The sequence below is a fragment of the Pristiophorus japonicus genome, chromosome 4, assembly GCF_044704955.1.
Source record: "Pristiophorus japonicus isolate sPriJap1 chromosome 4, sPriJap1.hap1, whole genome shotgun sequence".
NCBI classification, from domain to species: domain Eukaryota; kingdom Metazoa; phylum Chordata; class Chondrichthyes; family Pristiophoridae; genus Pristiophorus; species Pristiophorus japonicus.
The window spans coordinates 199,875,867-199,883,892 of NC_091980.1; the positions used below are offsets into that span (position 1 = coordinate 199,875,867).

An 8,026-nucleotide genomic window follows, 5' to 3' on the forward strand; every position below is an offset into this window, starting at 1 on the left:
GTTCTAAATGACCTACCCCTTATCCTGAGACTCTGTCCCCTGGTTCTGGACTTCCCCAACATCGGGAACATTCTTCCCGCATCTAACTTGTCCAGTCCCGTCAGAATCTTATATGTTTCTATGAGATCCCCTCTCATCCTTCTAAACTCCAGTGTATAAATTCCCAGTTGATCCAGTCTCTCCTCATATGTCAGTCCAGCCATCCCGGAAATCAGTCTGGTGCATATTCAATCGTAACTTTCAAAAGGGAATTGGATATATACTTGAATTGGAAAAAATTGCAAGGCTATGGGAGGAAAGGGCAGGGTCGTGGGACTAATTTGGACAGCTCTTTCAAAGAGCCGGCACATGATGAGATGAATGGCCTCCTTCTGTGCTGTAAAATTTCATGAAATTTAAGTTGATGACCTAATGGTAGCATGTTAAAGTCCTTGGCTTTCCCTGCAGATCAGTAACACTATCTTTGCAATAAAATGCAATGACACACTGAAATGATCTTTTAAACACAAGCAGCTTGGCTGTTGCCCAACACTTCAGTACCTGTAACTCGACACAAACACAGATCACAAACATTCTGCTGGGATGGTATGAGCTTGCTTATTTTGCATGTTACTTCTTCAGCCTTGCATCCCTACACATTTAAGAGCAATTAGGTCCTCTTGCTGAGGGCTGAAACCTATCTGAAAAAATTAAGAATTATTTCGATGAGTTTGCAGCATCAAATGGTCAAAGAGTGTTGATGAACCTTTGGCCACTGGAGACAAGAATAAGACTTTTTTTTCAAAACACAGGGTTAAGTTGGACAATTCCTTTCCAGGACACTGCTTAGCTGTCTACCTGCATCCCGGTACCATTGAGTGGTTGGTTGTACATCAGTAGACCAATATCGTCATAATCAGAGCTCGATTTTTTTTTTGTTAGATTTCCTTTTCGTTATTGACTCTTTGAACTAGTCGACATTTCCACGTGGGAACATTTGGCCAACAAGTCTGAAAAGAAAATGCCATCTGACGCAATCCTGACATTAGATCCTATTTTCCTCAAATGAACATTTCCTTAAATGTTCCTTCACTGTCCTGCCCTGTCCCCTCAAGGCGCTAACTCATGCTGGGGACAGTTTGACAGCACCTGGGTGCCGTATGCTATTTTCCCAAGTGGCAATCCTTCAGTAAATGTCCGAAAGGAACTTGACCAGGGGTATCACAACCAAATCCAAATTTGACAAGTTTTTTTGCAAGTAGGGCTCAGTGGATCTGGCCGAAATTCTAGTTTCCCTAGTCCAGGGGCACCGAAACCAACTGTATCTCCCAACTGCTGTCTGAGACCAGCTAGCTCTGCGGAGAGCAACGATCGAAAGAATGACTAAGAAAGCAACAAAGAAAGGAAAGATAGATTACGAAGGTAAACTTGCGCAAAACATAAAAACGGATAGTAAAAGCTTTTACTGATATATAAAACGGAAAAGAGTGACTAAAGTAAATGTTGGTCCCTTAGAAGATGAGAAGGGGGATTTAATAATGGGAAATGTGGAAATGGCTGAGACCTTAAACAATTATTTTGCTTCGGTCTTCACAGTGGAAGACACAAAAACCATGCCAAAAATTGCTGGTAACGGGAATGTGGGAAGGGAGGACCTTGAGATAATCACTATCACTAGGGGGGTAGTGCTGGACAGGCTAATGGGACTCAAGGTAGACAAGTCCCCTGGTCCTGATGAAATGTATCCCAGGGTATTAAAAGAGATGGCAGAAGTTATAGCAGATGCATTGGTTATAATCTACCAAAATTCTCTGGACTCTGGGGAGGTACCAGCGGATTGGAAAGCAGCTAATGTAACGCCTCTGTTTAAAAAAGGGGGCAGACAAAAGGCAGGTAACTATAGGCTGGTTAGTTTAACATCTGTAGTGGGGAAAATGCTTGAAAATATCATTAAGGAAGAAATAGAGGGATATCTAGATAGGAATAGTGCAATCAAGCAGACGCAGCATGGATTCATGAAGGGGAAATCATGTTTAACTAATTTACTGGAATTCTTTGAGGGTATAACGAGCATGGTGGATAGAGGTGTACCGATGGATGTGGTGTATTTAGATTTTCAAAAGGCATTCGATAAGGTGCCACACAAAAAGTTACTGCAGAAGATAAAGGTACGCGGAGTCAGAGGAAATGTATTAGCATGGATAGAAAATTGGCTGGCTAACAGAAAGCAGAGAGTCGGCATAAATGGGTCTTTTTCAGGTTGGAAATCGGTGGTTAGTGATGTGCCACAGGGATCGGTGCTGGGACCACAACTGTTTACAATATACATAGATGACCTGGAAGAAGGGACAGAGTGTAGTGCAACAAAATTTGCAGATGACACAAAGATTAGTGGGAAAGCGGGTTGTGTAGAGGACACAGAGAGGCTGCAAAGAGATTTAGATAGGTTAAGCGAATGGGCTAAGGTTTGGCAGATGGAATACAATGTCAGAAAGTGTGAGGTCATCCACCTTGAGAAAAAAAACAGTAAAAGGGAATATTATTTGAATGGGGAGAAATTACAACATGCTGCAGTGCAGAGGGACCTGGGGGTCCTTGTGCATGAATCCCAAAAAGTAAGTTTGCAGGTGCAGCAGGTAATCAGGAAGGCGAATGGAATTCATTGCGAGAGGGATGGAGTACAAAAGCAGGGAGGTCCTTCTGCAACTTTATAAGGTATTGGTGAGGCCGCACCTGGAGTACTGCGTGCAGTTTTGGTCACCTTACTTAAGGAAGGATATACTAGCTTTGGAGGGGGTACAGAGACGATTCACTGGGCTGATTCCAGAGATGAGGGGGTTACCTTATGATGATAGATTGAGTAGACTGGGTCTTTACTCGTTGGAGTTCAGAACGATGAGGAGTGATCTTGTAGAAACATTTAAAATAATGAAAGGGATAGACAAGATAGAGGCAGAGAAGTTGTTTCCACTGGTCGGGGAGACTAGAACTCGGGGGCACAGCCTCAAAATACGGGGGAGCCAATTTAAAACCGAGTTGAGAAGGAATTTCTTCTCCCAGAGGGTTGTGAATCTGTGGAATTCTCTACCCAAGGAAGCAGTTGAGGCTAGATCATTGAATGTATTCAAGTCACAGATAGATAGATTTTTAACCAATAAGGGAATTAAGGGTTACGGGGAGCGGGCGGGTAAGCAGAGCTGAGTCCACGGCCAGATCACCATGATCTTATTGAATGGCGGAGCAGGCTCAAGGGGCTAGATGGCCTACTCCTGTTCCTAATTCTTATGTTCTTATGCTCTTATGAACCTGGGACTATCTTGCCTATAGGGCTCAGCTGCACACTAGCTATACCAACTACACCATCAGTGGAAACAAATAAGACAACTGTAAAAAGTAGTCAGGTGCTGATGTTTGATTCTGTAATCTGTACAGCGAGACTCCAAGTATATTCTTGAACACCCTTCTGCGCTCATAGAAATGTCAACATTTTGCTTGAGTAACTCATTGATTGTTCTGTCTCACACTTCAGAATAGCAGCTTCGAAGTCTGGTGTGGCTTTATGGTTTACATGGGTCCAGGCTTTGGCCTGGAGAAGGTTCTGTCTGTTAAATGTCGACCCATACAATTGGACTGAAATTGCTGTCCAATCATGGTTGAACAATTCTCAATTTGCTTTGCTCTTTGACCTAAATCGGAAATCAGCAGGTGACTGATTGATACCTGCCAGCAGCAATGCCACACCCATCGATTGGAGTGTTGCATTATTCTGCCCAGTGGTCAGAACATCTGTGCGAGTTCAGAAGCCCATAATAGTCAGAGTACTGTAGGATTTATTTCCACAAGGAACACAATGTTGAAAACCAACAGAACAGAGAGAAACGACAGTCCCTTCCCAACTAACAGATACTTCTCGTCTTCAAACCTGAGCTTCCTAAAAAGAACCCTGCCAATTATTACATTGGGAAGTGCCAATCAAGAAGTCTTCCAATGATGATAAAGACAGAAATCTTCAAAAATCAAATCGCCAACGACATTTAATGTGACTAAGTGGGAGGAAAGCATTCCTATTCCTCTGGATCCACATTTACTTACCCCCCTCCCCCCCCCCCCAATAGTACTAACAGGGAAGCTTTCTGATGAACCACAAAACCCAGCACCCTACCCCAACAGTCGGTCCCATTATATATCAAAGCATCTATATTTACACAAGTAGAGCAATTTGACTTTACAAGTGAAACACCACACTCCATTGATCGAAGGACGAGCAATCCTACTAAGAGTAACTGATCTAACTTTGTTGGAAGATGTATGCAGCCAGAGTTTTAAGAAAGGCAGTTAATGTATCGCTCTGAATACTGCAGACTTTGAGTATATGGAGCAGCATGTAAACAGCACATTGGCAGCTGGCTCATCATCAGTCTCGACTCAATTTGGTGTTGTCTCCCCGTTTTGGTGGAGCTGGAGGTGGTCCGCGCCGTAATGTTGTATAGCCTGAGGTGTTGCCAGATGCATACGCGCCAGTAGATTCCTGGTCAAAAAGCAATTCAGGAGGAGGAGGAGGAAGTGCCATGTCATCCATGATGGTGATTGGTTCTGCTTTGGATAGATGTGCAGAGACTAGTGAGCCGTGTCGGGTGAAGGACTTTCTCTGCAGAGTCCTATTAAGATCAGCCAGAAAATGAGGCTGCACAGACAAGGCCGGTTTAGGAGACACTGGCACTGGAGAGATGGGAGGAGCCTGGTGTTCTGAAGACTCCCCTTGTGTCAAACGGGTGCTGTCGCTCCTTTTGGGAAGTACTGGCGGTGGTGCTTTCTTCATCGAAGACTTGGACCATGTTTGTGGCTGAGGGTTCACCACTGCTACCTTAGGTGGGACAGCATTGGAAAAACCAGGAGCTGCCATCTCCAATGGAGGCGGAGGCAGAAGATCCAGATCTGGAGAGGGGGGGGTGGAAAGTCCGAATCTGAAGGAGGCGAGGATAACTCAGACACGGGCTCCTTTGAAGCAGCCAGAACTCCTGGGCCTCTGCTAGGTGGCCCTCCTGGTGGGAACATCAAGTTCACTGCAGCCAAATTTAATTTACCAGGCTTTGAAGGAGCGGGTGGTGAGGTGGTGACATCCAGTGCTGGAGATCCTAAAGGAACTGTTGGTTGTTCAAACTTATTGTTGAGGGTCTCCATAGATTTTCTGGACTCCCTTGCATCTGCACAACTGGGTCCTTTCATGCTGGAATGCCTCTGGGGCATGGGAGGTGGCTTCTTACCACCAGGACTGGATGATTTCTGCATTTTTTTGATGGAGGCTGATTTGACTGGGGTGGGAGGAGGGGTGGGGTTAGGTGGGGAAGGTTGGGGTAGGTTGCTTTCAGGAGGTGGAGGAAGAAACTCAGGCGATGGGAGAGAACTAGGCTGCCATTTTGGTTTTGCTTTCACAGCTGGAGGAGATGTCGGAGCTTGAAGTGGGGCTGAGGATGGCTTTGCAGTTGAGGGCGCAGGCAGAGGCTGAAACTGAGTTACAGACTGTTTTACTATGGAAACCGCAGGTGGTGGAGGGATGGGGATTTGGTCTGCAGTTACAGCCAACTGTTTTGGCGCAGGTGGATGAGGAGGAGGAAGAGAGGGTGGTGGTGGCGGTAGCAAGATCTGCGCAACCGAGAACTTGGGTGGTTTTACAGATGGTGGTGGAGGGGGAGGTGCTGGAGGGAGGTCCATCTGAACCACTCTAGGCACTGCCGGTTTGGGAGATGTTTGAGGTGGGTGGTTTAAAGAGGCCCCGAATGGAGCCCCGACCTTTTTGGTGACAGCACCCTGCAGTAGAGGTGGCAGAGGAGGAGGTGGCGGAGGAGGAGGAGGTGGCGGAGTCAAGTGCTGCTGGACAGGTGACGGAACATTTTGCTGTTGTAACTTCTGTGGTGGAGGTGGGGGAGTGAAGACAGGCACCATGGGAGAAGGGCTTGGTGGTCCTGGTTTAAAAGCAGATGGAGCATGGATCGCTTGAAGAGATGGCGGGGGCGGTGGGGATAAGGGGATTGGCAGAGGAGCACACTGCCCATCACTTTCTACCAGCAGCTGGGGCTTCACAAGCTGTGAGGGTGGAGGAGGTGGGATGCCCTGCTGGCCTATGGGCAGGAGTGCAAAGGAAGGTGGAGCCGGCTGTTTGCTTGGCTGCTGTCTGCTGATGGTGCTGTATTTGATGAAGGGGGCAGCGGGTGGTGGTGGAGGAGGAGGGGGGGGAGGTGGTGGTGGGGGAGGAGAGGGTTGTGGTGCTACATGAGACATATTTGATCCTGGTCTGAGGGGAAGTGAGTGGTACAGGTGAGGGGTAGGATCTGACTGAGTCCATCCTGATCTTGGAGTGTTGCTGCTCCTCCAGTTGTGTGCCCCTTTTCCAAGCCTCTGAGAAGATGGAGCTGACAATAGTCTGGGAGCGAACGTGGCCCGTAGACTGCAAGTTACAAACACCACAGTCTGACTAGTTTGAATGGTTTGACTGGGATTCTTAAAGGCGTTGCAACAAAGTTTCACTAGATTCCATGAGAGGGTTGTTCTATGATGATAGATTGAGTAGTTTGGGTCTTTACTCGTTGGAGTTCAGAAAGATGAGGGGTGATCTTATAGAAACATTTAAAATAATGAAAGGGATAGACAAGAAAGAGGCAGAGAGGTTGTTTCCACTGGTCGGGGAGACGAGAACTAGGGGGCACAGCCTCAAAATACGGGGGAGCCAATTTAAAACCGAGTTGAGTAGGAATTTCTTCTCCCAGAGGGTTGTGAATCTGTGGAATTCTCTGCCCAAGGAAGCAGTTGAGGCTAGCTCAATGAATATATTCAAGTCACAGATAGATAGATTTTTAACCAATAAGGGAATTAAGGGTTACGGAGAGCGGGCGGGTAAGTGGAGCTAAGTCCACGGCCAGATCAGCCATGATCTTGTTGAATGGTGGAGCAGGCTCGAGGGGCTAGATGGCCTACTCCTGTTCCTAATTCTTATGTTCTTATGTTCAACGCAGCAATGCAGTGAACTGTGGGCATCCTGGAGAAATTTTCGGAGGGAGATGATTGGGAAACCTTCGTGGAGCGACTTGACCAATACTTCGTGGTCAACGAGCTGGAAGGAGAAGGGAACGCTGCCAAACGAAGGGCGATCGTCCTCACCGTTTCCAAGGCATCAACGTATGGCCTCATGAAAAACCTGCTCGCTCCAGCAAAACCCACGACAAGTCATATGATGAGTTGTGCACACTGGTCCGGGAGCATCTACATAGAAACATAGTAACATAGAAAATAGGTGCAGGCCTAGGCCATTTGGCCCTTCGAGCCTGCACCGCCATTCAATGAGTTCATGGCTGAACATGCAACTTCAGTACCCCATTCCTGCTTTCTCGCCATTACCCTTGCTCCCCCTAGTAGTAAGGACGACATCTAACTCCTTTTTGAATATATTTAGTGAATTGGCCTCAACAACTTTCTGTGGTAGAGAATTCCACAGGTTCACCACTCTCTGGGTGAAGAAGTTCCTCCTCATCTCGGTCCTAAATGGCTTACCCCTTATCATTAGACTGTGACCCCTGGTTCTGGACTTCCCCAACATTGGGAACATTCTTCCTGCATCTAACCTGTTTAAACCCGTCAGAATTTTAAACATTTCTATGAGATCCCCTCTGAACCCTAAACCCTAAACTCTAAGCCCAAAGGAAAGTGTTCTGATGGCGAGGTAACGGTTCTACATGTGCAAGAGGTCTGAAGGCCAGGAAGTAGCGTGCTACTTCGGCGAGCTAAGACGCCTTGCAGGACATTGCGAATTTGAAGGACACTTGGAACATATGCTCAGGGACTTCTTTGTTACTTGGCATTGGCCATGAAGTAATACTTCGCAAACTTTTGACTGTAGAGACCCCAACCTTGAATAAAGCCATAGCGATAGTCCAGGCGTTTATCTCCACCAGTGACAATACCAAACAAATTTCCCAGCAAACTAGTGCTACTGCAAGTACTGTGAACAAAGTAGTGTTGTTTTTGAATCAAAATGTACATGGCAGGACTTACA

The 8,026-nt window shown here is 46.6% G+C and overlaps 1 pseudogene; it reads right to left on the minus strand.

Moving 5' to 3' along the window:
• Positions 1–4,280: 4,280 nt before the first annotated feature.
• Positions 4,281–6,258, minus strand: LOC139262739 (ras-associated and pleckstrin homology domains-containing protein 1-like; annotated as a pseudogene).
• Positions 6,259–8,026: the final 1,768 nt, after the last annotated feature.